This window comes from Sturnira hondurensis, unplaced genomic scaffold (assembly GCF_014824575.4).
Source record: "Sturnira hondurensis isolate 20B ecotype Veracruz unplaced genomic scaffold, ASM1482457v3 Scaffold0001989, whole genome shotgun sequence".
NCBI lineage: Eukaryota > Metazoa > Chordata > Mammalia > Chiroptera > Phyllostomidae > Sturnira > Sturnira hondurensis.
Window position 1 is genome coordinate 245,004 of NW_028074620.1, and position 26,594 is coordinate 271,597.

The following is a 26,594-nucleotide window of genomic DNA, read 5'->3' on the forward strand; positions in this document are numbered from 1 at the left end:
CTTGCTTGTCTTACACCTCAAACATTTGGAATGTTAAAACCGGGCAAAATAACATTTGGATAGGGCCTAAAGCAGTACTGTATTCCAAACAATGGTTTGTGAAGCTAATAGGAAAGCAGACATTTTGATTATTGGACTGAAAATTAAAGATATTTTTTTAAATTAGTATTGGTACGTTAACTTACCTATATTCATAGAAATTTTTTTCTTAGTTTGGTAATACCACCGAAATTCTTCCTTTCGATTTATGTAATTATTTCCCTTTCCTTTTTCATAAATACCCCTTGCTTTCACCTTGGGATCTGAACATTATTGGGTGTCTGCCTGAATCAGTGCTTCTGGATTAGCTATTCTTTTGGCTGTCAGATAAACAAGTGTTGCCTCTCACTATGGCATTTTATTTCAGGTTAACTGATTCATGTGAAATATGTTTTCTATGGGAATCAATGAAGATGATTCCAGCCAAATGGTGTGGAAAAAACAGGATGATATCTACAGTGAAAGAAAGAATACTTCCATTGTATTCTGTTCTAGTCAAACCACAGGCTTTTATTTTAATGTCTACCCACACTTGCACTTAAAAGGCAACCTAATCAGTACAGATATATTGCTGAGGAGTACAAACATTTTGGTGAAGGATGCCATATGACATGAAATTGCTTGAAGAAGGTACAGCTTGAAAATTAAATGGAAACGTGTTTAAAGTATGTCAACTTTCCTAAAAAGAGTAATTAGACAGTTGTTCAATTCACCCAAGAGTAAACTTAGGGGAAAAGGGTGGAAGCCACACTGAGACAACTTTGTGATCGACATAAGGAAGTCTATTAAATACCCAGAACCGCCAAGTCAGGAAGTAGTGAATTCTGAAGCCTAAAATTGAGAGCTCCTTTGCTATACAGTTATGGAGCAATTTCAAGGACAACTGGAGTGTTAGACTTTATCTAAAATTTCTTCTGAACTACAAAAACTTAGGGTTTTTTCCTCTTTTCACCATTTTGTCTGTACCTGAAAATTGAGGTCAGAAAGGAAAGTTCAGAAAGGATAAGTGCTAATAAGTCTACATAACTCAACACCATGGAAATCAAAGGCCTGCTAAGCAGAACTGGCTTCCTTGGGGATCATCATCATTTGTCTGCACAGAACTATTATATTATAACCCTTTATTTTCTATTCTCTGCCTCCTGTGCACTAAGTGTCAGTTCAGATCCAATTTTAAAGATATTAAAAATGTAGCTGTAGACTTTAACTTCTATAATAACAAGGGCTTCATTAGTCATCTGTACAACATGCAATTCCTTGAATACTGTTGTCCTGATGCTACAAAGATGCTTAAAGTATTTAGTGTAATAGAGAGTGATTGCCTCTCTACTCATTTGGATCCTTTCAATTTGACTCCAGGATGAGTGTTTTAAATACAAGATCTGCACAGTTTCTGGAGAAGAGAGCTTCTTGCTTAGATGTTCACTGGCTTCACTGACTGGGTCATATCTTTCAATAGAATCTTCATTCTCTGAAAACTGGTAGAAGGTTAAGAGATAAAAGAAGGGCACTGCCATCAACTGAGTACCCACCATGTAGTAAACACTGAGTTCTTCCTTCACATTTACTATTGCGTTTAGTCCTCACACCAAATTAGACACATAGGAAAGTGAAGATAAGGAAAGTGAAGTTCAGCTGTGACGAGGGTCTTACTCCAAGGCAGAGCACTGGCTGGCTTAGAGCTGCAGTCCACAATTGCACCCTCTGATTTTCATCATACTGAGGAGGGCGGAAATACCAACAGACGCGGCATGAATGAGCTTTCAAAAATCTAGTCCTTAATTGCTGCAAATCTACTCCCTGTAAAGATGTGCCATTTACAGACACAAGAATACAAACAAGCCCAAAATAATTAACATCAGGCCACAGGGGCTCTGAGAAAGCAGAACCCTAGGAGTAGAAAGTAAGTCTCCAGGCTTTTTACAGTCCTCCGTGTTGAGAAATGTAACAATACATGTTTTTAAAGCTCCTGAAATAATTACATAGACAAAGAATTAAAGGGAACTTATGCAAACTACTGAAGTTTGAGAGAGCTCTCACTATACTTCTGAAAACTACTTACATTTCACTAGAAATAACCCAGATGTGTGAATGTCCAATATCCTAGATATTCCTGATACCAAATAGGATTCTAATCATTAAATCCAAATATTCCCAGAAAAAACCTCAACCACCACACCACAATAGTGAATCTCCCATCTGCCTTTCCTTATAGAAATTAAATTTCTTGAGTTCTTGAATACATTGCAAACCTTTGTTTCTTTTCTGTCTGGAAAAATAACAGTGTGACCCCTGACTGTCAACTTGCTTTTCAACTGCTAATGTGATTCAGCCAATAAGTAGCAACCAATGGTGACTATTGCGATTCAAATTAAAAGGAGGAGAGTGGAATGATGTGCAGACAAAGCTCAGATGTGGGTTTGTTGATATTTGTAGCAGGAGGTTAATTAGCATTAACAGAAGTATCAGCAGTCACTTGGATTTACTCATAAGGTAGTGACTGCTCTCAGCAGTATAGTAGAGAGGAAAACAAGTCAGAATAGTTTTCTTTTTTCCTCTTACAGAAAACCATTTACAAAAACAAACATAAAGTAATTGGATTCTTTTTTGTTTGCTCTCTGTTTCTCCTTTCCAGCTAAGTGTTTGATTTAGCTATTTCTTTTGTGCCTTCCAACATGGTTTGAGTAGTAACAGAGTTAGTTGTACTTTCCTCTATCCATTTCTCCGGGGCCCCTCCCTTTGGGAAACAATTTTATATATAGACTCTTTTATTTTCAATCAACGATGGGTATATTATTCACAAGTTTTGGGTTATACAGATGCAAGGTACACAACTACCGCTCTGATCACTCTTGACCCATTAAAACCTTTTAAAGCTGCTACCTTCCACTAATCTTTGCAATGATCAGGATAACTATCATATCCAATGTTTCGCCCATAAACAAAGGCCCAGAAAAGTGTTCTATTTGTTTGCTTTGTACTTTTCTTTATTTGTTCTTCAATGAAGAGAAACCATGTTTTGTTTTTGTTTTTGTTTAAATAGCACTTCCTTTTTTCTATATTCAGGAGAGCTTAGGATCATTTGAAAAACTATTCTAGATATTCTCAAAATAAATGTCCACTATTTAGTAGCTATAGAATTATTTAATATACACATGTTCTTATATTATGTAATCATTCTTTGGTGTTTTATAGGAAGTTTAATATTTTTATCTACTGAGAAATATTAATTAGTAATGAAATATCAATCAATAATAACCATTATGTGAATTAAATTATCTCCTGCATGCAAGGTTGCAGTTATTAGATTTTGTGAGGATATTTCTATTAATTTCTATGTTCTTTTGTGGAAGAAACTAGAAATAGATATGAAAGAAGACTAAGTAAATACATATGTATTCATCTATCAGTAGAGTTTTTAAAACATTCTGACAATAAATCAAAGAAATGCTTAAAATAAGGGGTTGAGTCGGCCACATTGTTTCCCCAAAACATAAAAGGAAGTTAACAGTAATATAATTTCCACTTAGATTTGCCAAATCAGGTAGAACATATCTAAATATCTTTACCTATCCGCCTACCTATTTACCTATCATAACTTTAGCTATAGGTTATTTACACAGCTGGCACCATGTATGCTTCTCAGAGAGATGAGTGTTTGTCACTAAATTTCATGGACTAGTGGATAGACAAGATGAATTGATAGACCCCCAAGAAATAATTTATCCAACCTTATCATACCGTGGAGGATACAAATGTAATGGGGTAGGCCAGAGCAGAGGTCCCTGGAAAAGAGGGGAATCCCCCAAGCCCAGTAAAAGGCAGGGTGGGGCTAGAAGGGTGCTGAGGGAGCTGAAGGCACAGTGTTTGAGGCACATTGCATAATAAAGGCAAATAAAACAGCTTCCTGAAGGAAGGAGCTGTGGAAGGATGCTGCTCCCAGAGCAAATTGTAAATGTGACTGAGAACGTAGCTGGGGGAGAAGCTCATTAGTGTCTGTGTGAGCTGTGGGGCCGAACGCCCCACTCTGAACTAACAGATTACATAAACGCCTTTGCATGGCTGGGAAACTTTTGCCCTGACTAAAGAGGGTGGAAGACATCTGGGAGCTGACAAAAATGGCAAACACAGATGTACCATAGGAAAACCTGGACACTCCCACCTGCTTCCCGTGCATGTGGGTATTTGGGAGGGCTTTTTTAAAAGTAAAAGGTAGAAGAGGGTTCTCTCTTTCTCTCTTTCTTTCTCTCTCTCACACACACATACACACACATGCTTGATACGAAGTGACTCTTTTGCTCTGGAACTTGGTGCAAGCTTTTTCTCTCTCTGCTCTTTTGGCATTTGGATGTTCTGGCCCTCTGGCCCTGCTCTCTGCATGTACAGGAGTGCTCACAGGACCAGGTGATGCTAGACCCACCAGAGGCTTAGACCCTTCATGGATGGAAACCCACTCCTGGAGACAGGGCCCCATGCTGAGACATGTACTTCCTGGACTGTTACATGGAGACTGAGAGCAAGTGCACCCCAGGCCCTGAAGGAGAGAGCTGCTGGGAGAAGATGGCCACTGTGAAACCCTCAAGTGCCCATACCAGAGAGGATGGACATTTGTTTGTATGACTGGCTTAATGGCAGATAAGGAAATGGGGAACATCAGGGCATGAGAAGTTCTGGATCTCATGGGAGAGAAGGGTTCAGAGCAGGAGTGTTCTCAGCTCCTCAGGGTTGGAAACCTGTTGATAAAAGCCTGTTTCCTTCAACACAAATATTGGGTCATGTGGGTTAAAGACACCAAGTGGCTGAAACCCAGTTCGCATGATTACACAGAGGCCCACAAATGGTAAATGAAAACACTAAAACTATAGTTACTTACAGGCTGAGCTAAAGCTAGAATCTAAGTCTCTGATTCTTCATTCAATTGTCTTTCCTTAAATCTATAATACCATATAAGTTATTGCTTCTCAGCCTTTTGCTAAGATCAAGTGTACTATCTATTCTTATAACGCCATATAAATGTTATCTTAGAAATCAGAGTAAAGGAATCTTTGGTTTTAATTTGATTTATCTTCTACCTTCTCTTGTGAAACTGCACTGTAAGGAAACATACTGTGTAATCGATGAACTAAAGAATTAGTTATCTGTTAAGAGGGAGGAGATTTTAGGATTTTATTCAAGGCTACGGGATTTGGGGAAATGAGTCCTCTGCTATAACAATCTCACTTAGGACACTAAGAGAACATCTCTCAGACAGGTCTTGCTTTTTTTCTTAGCCTGAACACTTTCATCCTTATTAATCCATATGCATCAGGGTATATAAAACCACAAAATACCCCACTAACCCTCTGATAGTCAGCTTTTCCACATAACACAACCAAAGCATGTCTTCTTTGGCATCTTTCATTGAATTAATAGACTTCTCTTTTGAAGAGTGATTATAATTCTATATGACACAACTATATGTCAAGAACTTTATCTTCACAGAAACACTATGAACTATGTACTGTAATTATATTTATTTAATACAAGTGGTAATTGAGAACTATAAAGGAGATATAGTTTGCCTAAAGTTGCAGTGTCTGCTATGTAGAGTTGAACCAAGGTTTGTCTGGCTGTTGTGGCTGTCATAAAGCGGGACAGAGGGAAATTTGGGGAAATTCCTGACAAGTGGAGTAAGGAAGTGGGATCATCACACCAAAACCTTCACCTCCACACATGATCAAAGGGAAACTGTTTAAGACAGAAACATCCTTGAGGTGATTACAGAGGTCAACAACAAAACTGACTAGAAGCAAATCATTCCAAGATGGAGGAAAAATTGACCAGAGACAGACCCCAAAACTCATTATACCATCATTGTGATGAAAACTGACACCGTAAGTAGAAGGTGGCTGAGGGGGACAAACGCCATGACACTTTTGCCACGATACCTCTAAAATGTCCCATGTTAGGAACAAGGTCTCCTTCCAATTAAGAGGTGAAGACAGAATTTGAAAACACAAAATTAAAAAAACTGGAAACCATGAAATCCCAAGAAGCAACTGACCATGCGTGCAACCTACTGGTAAGTTGGCCTGTGTCCACCAGAATGTGAAATTTCTACTTCTTTCACAACAGTGCCTGTACTCTGGCCTCTTTCTCTTTCTCTACCCAAATAAGACTTGCTTTGTTCTTACTTCAGTTTGTCCTTAAATTTTTTCCTGGGTGAGTCAAGAAGCCGGAGGTTGTCTGCCAGGACAGGGTAGCCTTCAGTGTGGAAGTGGTCTGGTAACAGTACTAATTTGAAATTACAAGAAAAAATAATTATTGCACTTTCTAAGCAAATTCAGCAAGAAATAAACAATGGGCCTTGCTTCTTCACATCAAAGCCTCTTGAAATGATGATGCTTAGCCGGTATGTTCTCCTAAATTGGTGTATCCTTTGGGAACAATTAAACAATAATTACTTATAAATGGCTTCAGGGAAATGCTGAAGCTGGACTCTGTTAGTCTACAACTCCTAAACAAAATAATTGCAAACACGGCCATGCTTAAAATATCTTTTTGTTTTGGTGGAATACTTGATGATATATGGTATAAATTAGAGCACATTTATCTTTGTAAGACCATGCTACATATTTGATTCAAAGTTGATTTTGCACAATCATTGCCCTAATAGAAAGATAATGATGCTTAAAAGTAAGAAGCCATATACATATAATCAAAATATATCATATGTTTACTAAGTCTAGTAGTTTCTAATGCCGGAAAGGGTTATGTTTTCGTAAGTATATTTTTCAATGAAAATGAATGTAGTACCTTCTTATCATTAAAGAGAGGATTTGTTCTTTCTCCTTTATCAAAACTAAGCTATACTTTTAAGAAAGAAAGGTAGCACTATAAATTATGAAATTAGACAGTTAGGGTTAATGTGTTGGGTATACTGATACAAAAATCATAACAAAGAAACTTCATGAATCTTGATCTCCAAGGACTATAAACAAAAAAAGAATGTTACATTCAATTTTGAAACATTCAGGTGCTCCTGGTGCCCCCAAACATAAAGAAGAATGCAAGTTTAAAAATGAGGCATGGACTTGCACTTTTGGCCATCGATTAACTTTTACCAGACTAGCACAAATGCTATAAAAATAAACAAATAAACAAATGAACACAAAACAAATAAAACAATAACAACAATTAAAAAACATCCAGGAAAGTGGATTAAATATATGAAAAATCCTTTTTCATCGATCAGACAAAATAGCATACAGGTCTGATTCCTAAGGGAAGAAAACCAAGGGAGTGCATACCTGTGATTACACTGGCTCTGTCTCTGGAGGGACAAGCCAACCAGAGCAGGGCAGGTTCACTAAGTGGCAGAGACAGACAGCAGAGGTCAGGCAATCAGAAGGCTGGAATGTGCTGGGCACAACACTAGATGGGAGGGAGATACATAGACAAAATCTCCAGAGACTACATAGATGCTCGTGTTGCAGCTGATCAAGGCCTGACAGGTACATGGTATTTGGGCAGATGGAAGAATATTCATGCTGGGTGGGTGAACCATGCATGCTGCAAGCTGCATGTCCCCTTGCGTGTCTCTGTGTGGCACACATCGTGGCCCTTACTTCCCAGAGTGGCAACCAGCAGGGAGCCCCTAGCCCTTTTTAAATACTAGAACTATCAAAGCCGGCTTCAAGCCAGAAAATTACATAACATAGCATAATTCTGCTCATGCGAGCCCACTTCATGTTATGGGGACAGTTTATTGGACCCAGTCTGAAGGCCATGAGAACACTAGTTACCAGGCCCATTCAAGGTTATGGGAACCCTGCTTCCCTCACTTACCCAAACACCTGGGTAACTAAGCCGGACAGTGCTCATTTGAGTCTTTGCCTGAATTCTAGGCTGAGCACGAGGAGAGGGAGATACTGCAAGTCTACATGAAGAAGAGCTTCCAAAGAAAGAATAACTACCAGGAATTATAAACTGTAGAAATAACAGCTTATACAAAATTTGGAAATGTTTGAATTTCAGGCAGACAAAGTGAAAACAACACTGGAGTCTAGACGTCAGAGAGGCCATGCCTTAGAGTCTGATTAAACTAACTCTAGAATTATAGCTACTCTTAATTTGCCCTAACAAACATTAAACTAAATTTTAAAACAATCATGTTTATCTGTAGATTAACTACCTGACTAAATTAATGTAGAACAAATACATAACTTTCTTTAGAAGAAGCAACACATTCTAGACATTCAACAATGTATCAATACAAAGTTAAGCATCGAACAAAAAAAATCACTAGGTTTGAATAAAAGCAGAAAAACACATTCTAGTGAAATCTGAAGTGTTAGAACAAAAAAGGACATGAATAATGACAAGAATTTTAAGCTTTATAAAATGGCCAATATGCCCAAGCATTTAAAGAAACACATGAAAACATATAAATTGAGATTGAAACCATGAAACATAAAATGGACCTTCCATAGTTCGAATAATACAACAGCTTTAATTTAAAAGAAAACATTAGATGGGCTTCAGTATTGATTAGACAGGAAGAAGGGAACCTTGAAGCTATAACAAAAAAATTATTCAAATTGAAACAGAAAGAGAAAAAGGCCCAAAAATCCCCCATCATCAATGACAGTGAGTAAGCAATCTAAAATAAAGGCCTTCAGAATCCTCAAAGAAAAAACAGAAGAAAAAAGGGGAGACCAAAAGTATTTAGACAAACAGTTTATCAAGCCATTTAAAATAAATAATCTTGGCATTGGTACTTCTAAAGTAAAAAAAAAAAAAGATAAAGAAGAAGTGCTAATTATATGCCAAATGTTCTGAGTAGCTTTATATATAAAAATAGTTAACTATAATTATAGTTTTATATATGTATAGTTTCAGATTAAAAATTATATGGATAATTATTTTTTAAGATTTTATTCATTTATCTTTAGAGGAAAAGGGAAGGAGAGAGGGAGAAAAACATCATGGTATGATTGCTTCTCATGCATCCCCTGCTGGGAACTGGCCTGAATCCCAGGCATGTGCCCTGACAGGGAATCAAACCACTACCCCTTAGTTTGCAGGCCACTGAGCTACACTAGCCAGGGCACGAATAATTCTTATTGAAGTTTACTTTCTTCAGAGTATTCAAATTATCTACAGTCCTAATTTTTTATTGGTTTATTTATTTATTTAATGTTGGAAACTTAGACTACAAGCTCCCTATCATTTTGTTTATTATGTATCTTCAGTACCAAAAAAGTTCCCAATATGTAAGAGGTATTTGATAAATGCTACCCCTATGCTATTATTCTATGCTACCCCTTTGTACTTGAATTCATTCTCTTTTCATTCTTCTTCTAATGCTGGCCCTGAACATTTTTCCTACTTCTGTATTTTTCAGTATATCTGAACCTCACACTGAATGTTGTCCATAGAGTTTTCAAAGTTAATCCTATGAATTAATTCTGTCTCCTTGTTATATTCCCTGATTATTCACATTGTATTGTGTGCCAAATTCATCACTTAGTCAAATCATTTGATTTTTAATAATATGTTGGTAAATATTGCTCAATTTAAACAACTAGTCAACAAATGGACATTATTGTTGTCTTTTTACTCTTCTATTACTGTAAGTTTTCACATTTAATTTTTACCATCCAATCATTTGCATGGTAAATAATTCCAAGTCTTACTCACTTTATAAAGTTTGGTGCACTTTTTGGTTAAGGTTTCTTTCCCATTTAAAGAAGAGAGGATTTTAAATAGACCATTATATGCAGAGAGTATGTCATAGATATCACATAAAAGTTATTTTATTGTTGACTTTTACATGTACCTGAACTGCTCAGTGCATGGGAATATAAGTGTATTGTAATAACCTAATTTAACCATTATAATAACCTAATTTAATAACATTTTTTAAAACACTGTATTAGGAGTTAGACAACATGGTTCTAGTCTTGGCTTTGTCACTTGGTGTCAAAGTTTTAGATAATTTGTGATATGACTAAGTTCATGTAGTTTTCAAAAATTCTTGAACAGTAAAATCAATTTTCCAAAGAAATCCTTCATTAGAACTCATTAAATGAAACAGATAAAGTGAAGCAGATCTGCTTACAGCTGAAAAAGGAGAGCTAAAGGCCTAAAGACCTCCAAAGAAGTATGTCCATCCACTCTTCTTTCAATTTCCATCTTTCCACTTGGCGAACTCCAAATCAACTCCATGGAATACAGTTTAGACAGTAAGTTCTGTAGTGTTTCTTCTAGCTTTACATTTATGGTGAAATGTAATGACTAGGTGTATTGCAAAGATTGAGCTCTTGTTGTTATTTTACTATTGTTATTTGTTTTGTTTTTAAGGGGAAGTACAATTATAATTCATTAAGAGGAGGGAAGCTATCTCATTTTCTTTAATCAATTGTATGACCAGAAGAGATGTCAATTCGTTTCCTGAAGTCCATAAAAACATTTTGACTAGTTAGGTAGATCCCCTCACCTTCATATTCCACCAGCATAAAATTGCCCCAAATTTTACCTTTTTGTGTGTGCAGTATTTTAGAGACAAATCCAAAGGCAGAATTCATTCTGACGATTTCTTTCCCTTCTTTTCTTTTTTCTTTTGGAGGGAGTGAGGAGAAAACAAGGGCTAATGCTCATTTCTTTAAATTAGTGGCAACTGATAAAAACTTAAGATCATTTTGAAATGCAGAAAATGTTCAATCTCTAGACCATCTGCAGCAAATTTACAGCAAACACCCCTGCATACCTGGAAACAGTTTTATGCTACAAACTAGGAATTTCTCCAAACTTACAATTACATGATCCAAAACAGGTAATTTTCACCCCAATGCTGTGTTTTCATTTCAGGTCTTAGTTAATGCTGTCTTGATGGTTGCTGTTTGATGAATCAGCTTTCCTGTTAAGAGAGGTGCAGGGCCATCATGTAATGAAAACACTCTGTATTTTATGACTCCCTGGGCTGCAGTTCTGCATATTAAAATGGAATTTCAATCTCACTGTTAGAAATAAAATCAAAACTAGCATCTGTGGTTTGAACAGAACTGAGAAAAATGCTGCTCATTTAATGTTAACAATATTTTTCATACTAGACAGTATAAAAAAGAGGATCTGAATATAATTTTAAAATGCCTATAAAGTAGAAATAAATTGGTAGAAATCAGCACAATAGTTCAGTGCATGGGTTAGTTCATTATAGCTACAAATTTGAAATCTACAAGTTTTCTGTTATAGTTAGAAGTTTGCCTCAACACTCACAAATTAAGTTTCCTGCTGTTAGCCCAATAGCGCTGGTAGCAGGTTCCTTCTGTTCCTCTGATTACAAGTGTTGAACCTCTCTGCTCACTCTTTGAAAATTTCCTTCTTTTTCTAGAAATGATTGCACGTTCACATTCAGGAAGAAGACGTAGGAGAAATCATTTCACAACTCAGAATAAAAATCATGACAACAGATTGGTAAAAAGATTCACGTTTTTATACGGTTTTCATCAACCCTATTTACAAAAACAGCACAAGCTTGATACTGATAGCTTGGTGAAAGATTTCCAGCTCCCAGGCAAGATTGCAACAATAAGAAGCATTTTACTGAGCACATACAAGGCCAGTGAGATAATTGGATGAAGGAGGCCAGTGAAAGGCAGGCGCATGTGCCATAGACGTTAGAATGGCTACTGGGGGAGGGGCTGTATGGATGAAACCTGTCAGTCTAGCAGAGGAAAAAAAAAGGATCTGGTGGTGGGGGCAGACCCTCCTGAAGAGCGCTGAAGTTTGGGTAGAGAAAGCCCCTGGTCCGACCCACACAGGAAAACAAATATAAACCAAGGGAAGGAAGGGACGGGGCTCTTGCCTAAGTGACAAATGTACTGGCCAGTACATTTGCAGGACCTCTTGGCCCTGGAAACCACATGGCCAATGGCAGTGCCGACCCCACACACGGGTTCCAAGGAGGGAGGCTGAGACCTGGCAATGCCTGAGAGAAAAGCTGAGCTGCCTGGATGACCTCTCAATGGTCCTGTGACTCCCAAGGGATGGGATGATACTTTGAATGGGAGAGAAAACTCTGGACACTGTCCTTGGTTTTGGTCTGGCTGAGGGTGGCTGGGTTTTCCTCTGGTGTTCCCAGAAGGGATGGGCTTTGAGAGGAGTGCACCATTCTCCTAGTTTGTACAGCATTTAAATAAAGACTTCTTTACTCTCTCACGGACCTCTGCCTCCAAGATTTGCCTATTGGTGACAGCAGGCAGCCAAAATCCCACTTTGGTTGGAAAGAAGCTCACATGGAGACACAAAAGCAAACTTCCCATTAATGAGTTAATCAACAATCAATAAAGCATGGTGGAGTGTGCTCAGTGTTAGGCTACCCAACTCTTTCATCCTTGTCCTTTATCTCTTTCTCTTGCTCTGTCTCATGTACACAGACACACTCACCACTCACTTTAATTATGCAATACAGCCTAGAACTTTTTTAAAACAAAGTATTACTTCAAGAGAATATAATAAAACCAATATAAATGAAATAACCACTATGTATAAAACTCATATCATATCTCAAGTGTCAAGCTAATGTTGTTTCCAGTCTTCCTCTCACTCAGTCTTCCCAACAACCCACAAAGTGTATGTTAATATCTTCCTTTAAAAAAATGGGGTATCTAAAATTCAAAGTAGTTAAGTAATGTATGCCAGGTTGTAAAACTGCTAAGTTTTGAAATGAGATTTAAGCTGATTCTTTCGTAATTCCAGAGCCCATACTCTTAAATTTTAAATCATAATATTTTATATCTAGTCTTGTAGATATGTTTGGACATTTGATACAGTTGCTATCTTGAACTCTGGTCTTATGAATAAAAAATACTTTGAACTCAAGCAGGAAAGAACAAATGCAATGTTCTATACTTGCTCTTATCGTATTTCTCCTCCTGCTTTCTCCTCTCCTAGTTTCCCCCTCTCAGTAGAGATAAATTAGTTGCTATAAAGACCAACAAGTGACATCTGCAAGTTATAAGACAATGACTGCAGGTAGAAATGACCTTCTCTTCCTTTGGCAAGCAATGGATGTGTGAGATTAGTGCTTAATAAGTGTCTTCTAGAAAACTCTTAAAGATAATTACAACAGTCATCCTAAAACAATGTGCAGCAATTAATTTAACATCTCTACATATGGTATCAAGAATGAGGAAACTTGTTTTAACACATTAGAAAGAAAGATGTTTAAGGGACTTTTATGTCTTTATCAACAATCCATATAAACTTGATTCACCATGGTAAACAAAGTCAATCCAATAATTTCCTAATTTACTTGCAAAAATGTTTAGATAATAATTTAAACTATAACATGAGTTTAGCTTGTTGTAGAGTGATATAAAATAATAAAACACCATCCCTAGTCCCTGTATGCTTCGAGTCAAGTTGAAAAAGTAAATATGTGAAAAATACCAAATCATCTAACATTAAAGTGTGTTGGTCAGGCCCTGACCCGGTCTTCCATTTGGTTGCGGTGGCATTGTCCTGGCACGTCCGGGTTGTGGGTTCAATCAAGTAAGGAATGTGTAAGTAAGTGAAACACGAAATCAGTCTCTTTTCATCTCCAAATCAATATATAAAATTAACAAAAATACTTTAGTCAGTTTTTAATTTCAAAAGAAAGATATTTTAGTATATATTCCTACAATGGATTCCTGAGAGGTGTAGCTTAAGCTATGTCTTGAAGCAATAATAAAATTTCGGAATATAGGGACAGGGTTACATTTTAGATAAGAGATAACTTTGAGATAATAAACAGGGTTCCTAGTCTCCACTTCCAAAATCCAAAATGTTCAAAATGGAAAGTTCTTATAACTCATTCATTGGTAAAAATAGTACCTAAAATAATAAAATGTTTTAATAGTCTTTATGTACCTCATTTATATATATATGCAATGTATGTATGCAATATATATATATATATGAATATACCTCATTCATATATATATATATCTGCAAAATATTAATGTAATTTGTGTTTGTTTGTAGATGCTACACTATATATAGTTTAAATTATTGTATAATATACAGATATGATTCCGTTAGTGTTTTCTAAGAATCAAGACTTAAAACTTTTGGATTATTTCATATATCGTTTCCCAAGTGTTCTGGGTAGGGGGTTATGAAACTTTATTTGGGTTAGGAGTGAGAGAAGGAAAGAGAACTGAGATGTGGAGGAGGCCAGGGTAGACAGCTCACGATGAGGTAGATTACACAGAATCTTAAAGATAAGCCAGTGAAAGAAACTGATGCAGTAGGCATTAGGTGGGTGTGACTCTTCAAGATGCGGGTAACATGGTAGCAGTACAAGAACAAAGGAAAAACTGCCTGCCAATATATTTTATATAGTTTAGAATGAGGGGGGAAAAGAGAGGTAAAAAACAACAAAAAAACAACAACAAACCCCAGAGCATTACTGCAATACTTCTGTACTTTCCGATAGTAAGGTCATGGCCCAGCTATTTAACTTTCAACACCTTAGTTTCCTTACTGATAAGTAGAGATAATAACAGCACATATATTATTAGGATGTTCTGAACATCAAATGTTTTAATACATGTATGTTACCTAGCAGATTCACTAGCATACATAAAAAGTCCAATAAATAGTATCTATAAATATTATCATCATTATAGGACTAGCGACACTGAATAAGAATATTATACAAAAAAGAAATATAAACACTTTTAAGTCTACATTTGATCATGTTAAGCCTGAGGATTGATGCTCTGGTTCTTAAATGATACAGAAAGCATCATGGAAATTATTACCTATTAAATCAAATGCAAGGGAAATGATAAAACACATGTTAATAGAACCATACAAACTTCTAGCAGATGTTGGATTCATGGTCAAAAAACTACTCAGCTATCAAACAGGCAAATTTTAACTAGATAGAAAGGTTGTAGCATTTTTGGCCTTTTTTCCTTCATAAAATCAAGATAAATGAATGACAAAACTACTGTGCCTTCAACTGGACATAACCAATAAGGCCACAGGAATACAAAAACAAACAGACAAAGCAAAATCACTACCTTGATCACTACAGAATCAAGCTACTGCTCCCAGTAGGCAGTAGCCATGCACCCACAAATACAGAATTATCCTGGTGTTATGTTGAAGGTATACTTTACATTAGAGACACTGCAATCTAACTTTAGAATCCCTTCTCTTCAAAAATACCATGACAGACAAAAGCCACAACACTTATGTGAATTAAATTCATTTTCCCAGTTGAGTTTGTCATACTTGGAATATTTGTTATTCTCATACAGAATATAATCAAACTTTTCTTGAATATTTTAAATAAATAAAAATTTGATTTACTAAATGGTAACTTAGGAAGAAATATTTTGCTTTATAGAGAGATTTATTAGAAAAATATTCTAGCAATGAGTGTTTCTATGGTAAGCTATGCCTTCAACCTTCCACTAGAAAAATTTCCCTGAACATGCTTAATTAAGCACCTAGCAAACATGGAGCTTTTTTTGCAGATACAAAACTAGAAGTGATTATTCCCATTTTTTGGATGTCACAGTCAAGTCTCTAGGACCACATTGCAACTGAGCACCCTAAGTCAACAGTCTGGAATAGATTCCTCTCCTGAATGCTAGGACTCTCCCTGTTATCGATGTGTTAATTCACCTGAGCTGTGAAGTTGTCAGACGATAGTTCAAATTTTTGGTCTGTCATTCACTAAGTTTGTGACACTTGATAACTTAAATAGTCTAATCTTTTCTCATTTATAAAATAGATGCAATGCTTTACTATTGTAATGATTAAAAATGTACAAATAGTCCGGTATAGCATAGAGAAGGTACTTAACAAATAATACTCTTTCTGATATCAGACTCTCACTCTGGTTTCCTCTCACCCTTCAGTTTATTTGGCTTCCCAGTTCCTGATGTGAGCTCAGTCTTTGGACTACTGTGCTTAATTTACCCGTTGGTGGTAGAAAGAGTAAACTCTTAATGGGTTTCTTACTGATTTTTCTACACTAACACTCATGTTAAATGGGGCCAACAGAGTTGAATGCATGCCTAAAATATAATAGCAAATTTTAATGCTTCTATTATATTCAGGCATGATACTAAATGGCAGGATCAGTTCCTTTTCAAAGCCCTGAGGGAAAAAATCTGTTTCTCTGCCTTTTGAGCATCTAGTAGCTGCCTATGTCCCTTCCTTCATCGTCAAAGTGCAACCCTCCGATTTACTTTCATTGTCACAATGCCTTCTCCCCCAAATCTGACTCTCTTGTATTTTTCTTATAAGGATGGTTGCTACTCCACTGAGCCCATCTGGATAATCCAGTATAAGCTCCCCGTCTCCAACTCCTTAATTTAATCACATCTTCAAAGATCCTTCTGCAGTAGAAGGTTGAAATTCACAGGCTTTGAGGATTAGAATGTGAGTACATTTGGAGGGTTGTTATTTAGCCTGTCTCATATATTTTTACTTATATGTAGATTAACTCTCCAAAGTTACATGTATAGAAAAAATGCTTTTAGAATGTTATAATGAGATTTAATATGAAGTTCTGTTATGATCTTTGAACCATAATAAAAATCTGGCAATTTGTTTTTATCCACAAATTGGAAAAAAGTATCTTTCAAAGGGCTGAATGACAGAAAAACACTAAATTAATAAGGGTATTAATATAGCAGGATAATTTAACATATCATTTCTCTGCACATAAAACGTCAGCTATTCCTCCAACAAATACTTGTTAAAAGAATAGCACTATCATGTAACAAGGTTATCTATTACTTAGGATGCTTCTCTACTTATTTTCTTCTATTTCTATTCAAATACAGTGCATGTCTTCATATTCATTTGTATTAGTCACAGTTTCCAATGTACTTGTTTATCTGATGCAAGGTTAATGCAATATCAAAAAATTTATGGAATTAGAATTTCTTGTTATTGAATAACATGTAAGAGGGCCTTTAAAAGCTTTGTATTGCGTGTGACACAAAAAGAAGAAAAAATGAGAACTAATATAAACTAGAGGAATATTCTAATAATGACTTTCTTACACAGCATTTCTTATTGTGCAGATTATGAGCTGGTATAGTATGTCAGAAAACTGTCTACTTTAAAGGGGACTGAGGTGTCATTGTCCTGTGTACAATGTTTCTTGTATTTTGTATGTTCTTCAATAAATGTCTCTATTTTCCATATTAAAAAATAAAAAAGAAAACTGTATTCTTTTTTTAGATTTTATTTATTTTTAGATAGAGAGGAAGGGAAGGAGAAAGAGAGGGGGAGAAACATCAGTCTGATTGCCTTTTTCACTACCACTTCTGGGGACCTGGCACAACCCAGGCACATGCCCTGATTGGGAATCAAACTGGAGACCCTTTGGTTCACAGGCCCATGCTCAATCCACTAAGCTATACCAGTCACGTCAGAAACTATATCTTTTATGGGTCTTTGTAACCATCTTTCCAATATCTGAAATACATTCACTAACAAAGAAGAACATTGCTTGTGCTGGTTGATGTGGCTTAGAGGATTGAATGCCAGCCTGCGAACCAAAGGGTCGCTGGTTCCGTTCCCAGTCAGGGCAGATGCTTGGGTTATGAGCCAGGTCCTCAGCAGGAGGTGTATGAGAGGCAACCACACATAGATGTTTCTATCCCTCTCTTCTTCCCTTCCCCTCTCTAAAAATAAATAAATAAAGTCTTTAAAAATTTTAAAAAGGACATCACCCGCATTATTTAAGGACTGAATAATTAGCAAATGAGTCTACAGGCGAAGCTGATACACTTTATTCTTGGGAAATCTGGGCTACCACATTAACTACATCTTTGCTCTCTGAAAGATACCCATCAAGATGGTAGTCAATGATCTGCTGCAAGAATTTTTCTGATCTGAATTGTTTTAACTTTAAAGAAAACTCGTTTTTTCTTTGTTTTGGATTTAAATAATGATCTCTACCAACGGGTTGAAAAACATTAATATATTAAGTTTCTCTTGGGATAAACAAAATTAGTTTACTTATCACAGACCACATCTAACTGTTAGTCTCTCATTTAGTCAATAGCAGTATGCGCTATTCATGCTCTGAAATTGAAAAATGCTAACCAAGGGAAAAGTAAATGAAAGGGAAATTAAATGCTCTCTAACAGATGGATGGATTCAGTGAGTTACAAACTTCAGTGAGGTGAAAACATAATCTGTGGTGATTCAGGATTTTTTTTGTGTGTGTTATGCATAAGTTTGCACATGTACATCTACTTTGTAACTCAGGAAACTCTCAGCCCTCCTGGGGACATTGGTCTCAAATGGACAACAGGCTTAGAATGTAGTAAAAGTTATTTCAGCTGAATATTAGAGCAAATGTAACCATTACACCGTGTTTAGGTGGAAACAGAAAGAGTTATATGGATACTTCGATTACAATGACAAATTTTCAGCAATTCTTTAGATTCCAGTTCAGTTCACCTCAAGAATTATGTTCCTATTACGTGCAAAACTCGTAGCTGAATCTAAGACATGCTCAGAGACATAGACTTTGCCGATAATTCATATACAATCTAATGGTTGTGTTATATTACTTAAGAGATATTGGGGCAACTTCAATAGGACAATAATCCATGACTGATTTTCTTAAAAATAAATGTCATAAAAACAAAGGAGAAACTGTTATGATGATTTTGTGATAATTAGAAGATACTTAAAGACATCAAAATATGTGTGAAATATTGAGATTGTAATTTGAACAATTATAAGAGGATATTTTTAAGACATTCCATAAAAATTAAACATGTTGGTATCGTACAGGAAAATTATGTGACCTATTGTTTAAAGGAAAATCATTAACATGAATTAGAAGACTATTTGAACTTCCTCTTATAATGTTCAATGACTTGAGTTAATGTATTAGGTCATGTTACAAATATCAACATGCATTTTGTTGTTAATTAAAAGGATATACCTACACACTTTCCCCACAAAAGTATGCCCTGATCCATAGAGCCCTAGATTTTTGGACACTTTCCTTTGCATTTGATGTGTTGGAGAGGTGACATAATGTGCTGATTGGGAGGATGAACTTTGGAATCAGAGGGTGATAACTCTCAGTTCTGGCTTCCCCACTTACCAGCTTGCTGGGTGCCCAGTTCCCATCATCTGTGAAATGAAGGTGGTGTTAGTAACTGCAATGTGGATCGTTGGCAAGATTTAATGAGAGGGTATTACACAAGGCAAACAGCTTAGAAGGAATATCTCAAACTAAATATCTTAAGAGTTTTGGGCAACTGTTGAATTTGCACTCATTTGTATATAGACAACTTTCTGTCATGTGACATTTGGAGGAGGCTGAAGTTAGGAAGAATGTACTGTGGGAAAACACCTAGGTCAAAATGACACTTTGCAAGCCAGAGACATTGAAAACCTCACTCCCCAGGATTCTCAGCATCAAGAGATCACACACAAAAAATACTCCATATCTATAATTTGAAATATTTTTCAAATTATAGGGTCTTAGCTATGGAAAAAAGTGATTTAGGGCACTATGAGTGGAAAAGAATATAAATGTCATCAGAGAGATCCATAGTGGAGCCTTACAGAGACTCAGAAGAACAAAGAATAATTTCTAGCTTGGGAAATAGTGTTGGATTCATGGAAGAAGTTGTCTTAGAAATGAATTTGTTAGAAAGGTTGTGCTTTTGACACACAAAACTGAGGATACAAGGGGTTATAACAAATGTAAGGTAAATTAGAAATAAAAACACACAGAACCATTATGAACAAGGGTTATTTTTCATATATCCATAAATATTAGATAGTAGACCATGACAATATCACTAGAAGGTATTTTTTTCAAAATTCAACTTTGGAATCTTATAAATATTTATTTTTTATTATATTTTGAGCTCTGGCTGGTGTGGCTCAGTGGAATGAGTGCCAGCCTGTGAACCAATGGATCACTGCTTCGATTCCCAGTCAGGGCACATGTGTGGATTGAGGGCCAGGTCCCCTATAGGGGGTGGGTGAGAGGCAACCGCACATTAACATTTCTCTCCCTGTCTTTCTCCCTCCCTGTCCCTCTCCTAAAAATAAACAAATGAAAATATTTAAAATATATATTTTGAGATATAACTGATATAAAATAAATCAATCATATTTAAAGAAAGCAATTTAAAGTTTTTTATGGGTGTACAATTAAAGTAGACATCACACTCAAGAGTGAATGTGTCCATCACTCCTAAAGCTTTTCTCATATTCCTTGACATTCGCAGACCTCGAAAGTTAAATAGACAAAAAAGACAAAAAGAATCATAAAGAGAACTTCTAGAGATACACATTAAAGTGCCTGTTATGAAAAATATATCAGAATATTGAAAGAAATTAATGAGTATAAACACTACAAAGAAATCAACACCACGCAATAACAAAATGGTAAAAAGCATGAGTAAATATATAAGATTTAAAACATTATAATTTAAATCTCTTTAAAACGTGATTGTTGAAACAAAATATTACTCTTTGGGGTCCTGGATATTCATTATGCCTATAAATTAGATCTGCTTGAGATTTTTTTTCTGGAGTTGAATTAAATTATTTACAGACACTTTGATCCTTTGGGCCTTGCTTTTAAAATGTGTCAGGCATCAATAAAAATAATTATTTCTTACTATTGGCAAAACCCTTTTGGTTACTCTACCACTTCCCAGTGAATAATGAGCTGTTCTAGTTTGAGTAGAAGGAGCAGGCACTACCCCTGATCCTGGGTGATCTCTGGACAATACTCCTTTTAACAGTTCTGGAGGAACTGAGTTATCAATTCAGGTAAGAGGATAGTTTTTGACAAATACTGTATGGTATTTATCTTTCACTGCCTGGCTTACTTTACTCAGCATAATGCCCTCCAGTTCCATCCATGCTGTCCCAAAGACAGGAGCTCCTTATTTCTTTCTGCTGCATAGAATTCCATTGTGTAAATGTACCAAAGTTTTTTGATCCACTCATTTACTTATGGTCACTTAGGTTGCTTCTAGCACTTTGCTATTATAAATCGTGCTGCTATAAACATTGGGGTGCATAGATTCTTTTGGATTGGTGTTTCAGGGTTATTATGGTATAATCTCTGCAGTGAAGTTGCTGAGTCAAAAGGCAGTTCTGTTACTGGTTTTTTAAGGAAATTCCATACTGTTTTCCATAGTGGCTGCACCAGTCTGCATTCCCACCAGTGATGTACTAGGGTTTCCTTTTCTCCACAGCCATGAATATGTTTTTCTTTTTTTATGTTCAAAGTAAAGATGATATGGATCCTTATATGTTTAATCTGACTTCTCGCAAATTCACTTAAACAAATTTTGTCATTCACAGTGGAGTCACAGAACTTAGTCCCCCTCTACAATGAGGTATCTTTAGGGAAAAAAGAGGATTTTTTTACAAGTCATTGGAAAGAATAACATTAAGATTGAGAGAGTGGTGTAAATGGCCTGCATGTGGCATTCATGTTTCACTTCATCAGCATTATAACCCATTGTCCATATTGGTTTCCACAATATCCATTGTGAAAGTATTGAGTTTTGTATTTGTACAGAGTGTATAAATAAGTTTTTCTTAACTTGCTCATGGGCAGTAGTTAGCATATGCAACTTTTCCATACAGGAACAAAAGTATAACTTCCAAATGGATACAGAAAAAAATTTGCATTTTGAATTACCAAAAATTCTAAGAATTCAATCTATTACAAATACAAATTCTTTATATTCTGATCTAATTGTGATGTAAGGGGGAAAAAGAGTAAGATTTATATCCTTACTTTACTTATAGACAAATTTAATCAATAGGTTAAAAAAAGAAACATTAAGGTAGAAAAGTAGAAAGAAGACAATACTAACTTTAGAAAATGGGTTCAGTTTAAAAGATTCTGTTAATTTGCTGAATTCAGATTCCAAATTTGTTTGTTTTTTTGTTTGTGTTATATCAAACAAATTAAAAGTAAAATATATTTGTAAAACTTGCTGTGCCCTGGAGGTTACATTTAATAATGACAAGTAGTATAATTTCAATTTTTTCAATTATAATTTCATAAACACATTTTATGTGATTGTTTCTTATAAAAATCCCTCCAAAAGTTTCACTTAAGTAATAAAAATGTTAACAACCACTGAGCATTTATCATAAGCCACATCAAATGCAAAATGCTAAACATTTAATGTCTCATTTAATTATTGTAAGAGGTGCTATTATTAAAATCCACTTTACAGACAAAGAAACTGAGAATTAAAGAGATCAACAAATTTCTCCATAGCACACATTTACCCAGAAAGTCAGCCAGAATTCAAAACTAGGACTGGCGAGCTGGTAGGTGCATTTAACCATGTCTCCTCTAAGTATCCTATAGGGAACAAAATAAGTTGGTTTAATAATGATGATGGTGATGCCCCAGCTGGTGTAGGTCAGTGGATTGAGTTCAGGCCTGAAAACCAAGATGTTGACAATTTGATTCCCAGTTGGGGCACCTGCCTGGGTTGCAGGCCAGGTCCCTAGTATGGGCCACATGAGAAGCAATCACACATTGATGTTTCGTTCCCTCTCTTTCTCTCCTCTTTCCCCTCTCTAAAAATAAATAAATAAATAAATAAATTTTAAAAAGGATGACAGAAATAATCATGAGGAGGAGGAGAGGAAGGAGGAGAGGTGAGGAAGAGTAAAAAGAAAAGGAGAAGGAAGATTGGGAGGAGGAAGAAGAATAAACTTTTATTTGAACACTTCTTATATTTGAACACTGGGTAATTTTCCCATCACTTTACAATAACTCATTTAGACATCATAACAATCTATAGAGTACTCTTATATCCCTATCATAAACAGGTTTATAACATGGCACAGAGAATTACTTCTTACTTGTTCTGTGTCACATAGCTGATAAGTCAGAGGCAGGATTCAAATCTTGAACTGCATGGTCTTTAGATAATATTATACTGTGTATTCAATACGTGGATAATAAGGTAGCAAGAAGCTTCAGGACACACTCTTTGTCAAAAATTTAGAGATTAATAATAATATTGAAGTTTGGTTGATATGAAGAGATCCAGAGTCACTGAAAACCAGTAAAAAGCTTTTGCAGTTATCTAGGTATGGCGTTATGACTATTTTCATAATAGTCAAAATAGAAAAAAATAATTTATTTAAGTTACATAGCAAAAAAATCACAATTTGCAAACTGGGTTTGAGAGTGAAAATGTCCCCAAGTTTATGAATCATGCTGTTGCCAGTGACTTCTGGTAAGAGGACAGTTTTTGAGAAAGTAAATTAATTGGTACTTAATATCTATGTTACTTAGCTATTATATTGTTGCTTTGTCACCTCTTGAGTTGATAGGAAGCTTGTTGCAATATTGTATTTGTTTATACAAAGAGCAGAGGAACCTATTAGAGCAGATTGAGTGTTTGAAGCTGGTTCTGGCCCCATATACTGCTATTCACTAAACATATTACACAGAAAACATCATTTATCATCCAAAACATCAGTGTTTTCAGCTCTGCAACATACCAACCGCACTTGCATAAGGGCTGTAATGATCGAAACAATTCATATTATATATGGCTTTCTAACATATAGAAAAATGGAAAAAAGCATGTTATTATCTCTGTGTCTAGGCTCCTACTCATAGAATGTGCACATCCTTACTATACTGTCTCTAAAAATATTTTTAAAAATATTTTAGTGTTTATGTTATTACAGGTGTGCCATTTTCCCCCTTTGCCCTCTCCATCCAGTCCACCTCCCACTTCCATAGCCAATCCCTGTTGGGAACTGCTCTGCCTGGTTTCAGGAGTAACTGCACCCACCCCCATGGCTAAGGCTGAGTGAGCAACCTCCAGAATGCAAGCCACTAAGGAGACAAAACTTGTCTCTGTGACCAGCACTGCTTCTGCTTCATCCCCTGTCCCCAATACTTGGTCAGTTAGTCAGAGACAGGTGAGACCTCTCAATGGAGAGTCAACTTAAGCCAGACACGATCACTTGGGAGGCCCTCAAGGAAGGACTTGGGGGGCTGCAGCAAAGAGGGTGTGATGGATCCTTGCCCCCCAGCTATTCTGACATAGCCTGAGTCCCCATTTCCATCTGAGAGAACCACTTCCTGGCTGTAATCCACTTAAGCCTAAAAACCTATGACTGGGAAGGTAGTGCATTCCTTTGCTGGCTAGAGCAGGTTCTGGGGTGATAGGGCATAAGAAAGAATTCATAAAGTCCTGTAAAGCCTGCTTTGCTAAGAGTGCTTTCATTCATATGATAAAGGTTCGAGCAGGAAATGAGTGTGTCTTCCAAAGTTTTTGTAACCCCCTTACTTGACAGACACCGATTCAGACTAAGCCATCAGATTTCTTTGAAATGTAACCTATTGTTTGATCCTTGCTGCCTGACATTGATTGATGAGCTTTACCTGTATTCCTGTGTGTTCTGAACCTAATAAAAGCCGCTGAAAAAGAGGTTCTTGGTCCTTCTCCTGTGAGAGATTGACCACCTTTCTTCCCCAAGCAGATCATGTTTTGGTAGTTTCATTTTCATCCATGGCAGATGGGGGGGACTTGCTGGCAAAGTTGCCCCCACAAATCCCCATTCCCTTGTCCATGTCTGGGGGCCCTTCATATGTGTTCTTCAACTTAATCTCTTCACTTTCTTTCAATCAGTCCCCACCTACCCCTACCCTCTTATAGCTGCCAGGCTAAATATTATTTTTGATGGTGGCATGGGTTTATCATCCAAAATATCAGTGTTTTCAGCTCTATCATATGATAGAGCTCTATCATCTCTATCATATCATCAGTGTTTTCATATTTCAGCTCTATCACTTATGTTTTGTGATTTTGAACACATTACTCTAAATTGTTATGTCCCCTCTATAAAATTGAATGTAGTAGTACCTGACTCATAAGGAGCATTTAGGGCATAGTTGATGCATACCAGATGCTCATAAGAGTGCCTGAAACTCATAGTAAGTCAATAAATGTCATCACTATTGTTAATACTTGCATTATTAATGACTCAGTGATTTTTGTTCTTCAGCCATCTAGTGATTCTCTTATGGTTTACTATGGACACATTGGTTTCTTTAAAATGAATATGGACAAAAATTAGTACAGCAATTTTCACAGGTATCATATTTAAAGATATTCATAATGATCTCTCAACATGTAACAATACACAGAATAATATATTTCTGTTGTTTTTAACTGCACAAATACAAAAAGTTGATGCATTTCTTATATGTGTATCCAAAATACCCTAAACTTATTTTTGTTGAACAATAATTATTTATTATTCAGTCATTGAAAGTGTTTTTCTTACTACATAGTAAAGGAAGTATAGTTCTGGTATGTCAGTTTGATTTAAAAGCAAAGTGCCCATTTATTTTTCTTTTACTTTCAATAAATGTGTTGAATAATCCCACGGGAAAAGCTTTTTCTGTGACAGATATTTATCATAGTAAAAATGCTGAGACTATAATATATTTTAAAATGTTACCATGTGACTATTATTTCAGTGCATATATTTTTGTGTAACGACATTTGCCATCTGGCATTCTTACAAACAAGTCTTCTTTCTTTACACGTTGTACATCTTTTTTGCTTGTCTTTTTTCAGTTTGTGTCTAGTCATAATTAATCTCTAGGTTCACATAATAGGCTTTTCCTGCATGTTTTCTTAGCTAAGGAAATAAGTACTCGAAAGTGTAACATCATAGGCAGAGAACAAAAGATTCACATTCTGCTTTCTGGGTTAGAGAGCACTGATGTGATTCTCAGGAGCCAAGCTTCTTAGCAAAGAAATGGAGGATTTATAGCCCTCCAGCTTTCTCAGCTACCAAAGCTCTTGAAGGCTTTCAAGAGCTGACCTTCTTAGCAAAGTGCTGGATTCTTTTAATGCACTCACTATCAAAAGGTAGCATACCTGATTTTCCAGTATTATGTGGATGCTATTAAAAGGAAGTTTCCATGGATACAGACATCAGTGGGAATGGAGCAGGAATGTCCTCTTTTCAGACTTATTGTTGCTCCAAATATTACTAAAACCAAGATCATGTCACTCTTTGTGTTCACATTTCTTATGGTTAGCTTCTTATTTATGAGGCAATGCTGGTGGTAATAATTAATACCTTTCTAAATGGTAGGTTCAAACACCAAGGTATTTATGAGAGATGTGGTATCATGTGCATGGAGGTCAGTTAATTACCAATGGTTTATATAATGAGAGTTTTGTTATGGCATTTTTATATGACTTTAGAGGATACAAATGAATAAGAGACATCATACCCCCTGTACACACCTGCAGGATTAAAGACCCCTAACAAATGTGCTTTATTTAACCATATCATGGTTTAAAAATGTTTTGAAAACCAGTATTCAAAAATCATGAGAAATCACCTGAAATTTATTTGAGTAAACTGTTTGGGAGATAAATCAAGATGGAGGCTGACAAAAGGACAGGGTCCCTTGAATTTACCCCTCACTGGGGACCCAAATCCTTTGCACCAAAGTAGGTAAAATGATTAGGAGGTGGATGAGAGAA

At 36.0% G+C, this 26,594-nt stretch overlaps 1 pseudogene; it reads left to right on the plus strand.

Moving 5' to 3' along the window:
- The first annotated feature begins 4,992 nt into the window (after nucleotides 1-4,992).
- Nucleotides 4,993-5,147, plus strand: LOC118981650 (uncharacterized; annotated as a pseudogene).
- The last annotated feature ends 21,447 nt before the right edge of the window (nucleotides 5,148-26,594 follow it).